Source organism: Rhyacophila brunnea, unplaced genomic scaffold (genome assembly GCF_057557595.1).
Source record: "Rhyacophila brunnea isolate RB1 unplaced genomic scaffold, BYU_Rbru_1.0 scaffold_12, whole genome shotgun sequence".
NCBI classification, from domain to species: domain Eukaryota; kingdom Metazoa; phylum Arthropoda; class Insecta; order Trichoptera; family Rhyacophilidae; genus Rhyacophila; species Rhyacophila brunnea.
The window spans coordinates 2,774,686-2,776,261 of NW_028232774.1; positions in this window are offsets into that span (position 1 = coordinate 2,774,686).

Consider the following 1,576-nt stretch of genomic DNA (forward strand, 5'->3'; position numbering starts at 1 on the left):
GGGGATGCCAGATGAAAATATATAATTTTCCATAGTAAAAATATAAATAATAAAAATGTCTCTATCACAAAGAAATCAGAACTTTAATTTACCTATGTTGTGATCTTTCATTAATGAAAAAACGACCTTTTCCAAAAACTGACGTTGAGCTAATTTTCCATTTATTTTCTTTTATCACGAGAGGACTACCTAGGTCCTAGGTAGATAATTTTAGAAGCATCGATGAAATACGACAACTAAATAATCTTCCAATATTTTATTTATCAAAAAATAAAAATTTTAGCAATCTTAAAAATACTTTTTTTAACACATTTATTTTATGAAACAATGGTTATTATTTTTAGGCATTTTATTTTTCTTTCTTCGGTAACTAACATTGTAGAAGAAATCGTTTTTACCATTCCTATCGGCATATCAAACTTTTTCTATGTCACACAGATGGCAATACTTGTTCAATATTCACGTAAAGGTTATTTTCTAATTAATATTTTTATTTATTTCTGTATTATGTGTTTGATTGGTATTATATTATAATCTAGCTAATAACATATTTTATAGTGTATATTTAAAATTAAATATTTTTTAATCTGTATCGAGTGTTTTACGAATGGTTGTCTCGATTCGACCCTAAGCAAAGCAGTCGGGCTACCAATCACGTACAACGGTTAATAATGTCGTCGTCAGAGTCCTCGAGGCCCATGATGCGATCGAGGATAATAATATGATAAGATAATGGTCTTCTTTCCTAATTAATGATTTTTTTAAGAAACTAAATATTTTACTCACTTACCTACTTGGTTCTTTGGGACATACCTAGATACATAAAATGCTCCGATATCTATTGCATAGTATGAGCGAAATTTACGCCACTGCCTTCAGCGCTCGAAATGGAAAAGTTTACGAACCGGAGCGCTCGACAATTTTCTGAAGATATTAATATAGTTATCAAATTTATGTGTATTTTATAAAAATAACTGTGTTAGATTTTTTTTATTATATGACATATAGCCCTGTTTTAGATGTCTCGTAAAAACCACGAAACCCTGTACGTCTTCAACCTGCCACCGTCATCAATCACATTTAGCACAATATAACTAAAACAACAGAGTATATTCTTGTTGTTTTTCTTGGTACAGGCGCGCACACAAATGTGGTGAAGAATTTCGGGTCCCGACCGTTTTACGCGAATGCAATTATTTAATTTTTCCACAAGACGGGGAGCGTCAATCTCGGGGGTTTCACGAACAGGAGCTGCGCTGCGTTTCGGTCCATTTCGAGCGCAGAATCAATACCTAAGAAACTACTTATCTACGTAGGTAGGTACCTATGATTATGCAACATTTTGATAACAATCACAAAACTTAAGAGAAAGTCCCCGCACCGAAATGTAGCATTTTTTTCTCCGTCAAATCGTTGCAAAACGTTCTTAACAACCTTAATCTGTCAATCAAATTTACTCTGTCAAAATAATAACTATTTAACAATTCACCGCGAAGTAGTTCGATTTAAAAATAGGTAACTATGAGTGCCTACTATCCATTGACCAGCGGCTAAAATAGGTAGGTATGTCTATTTT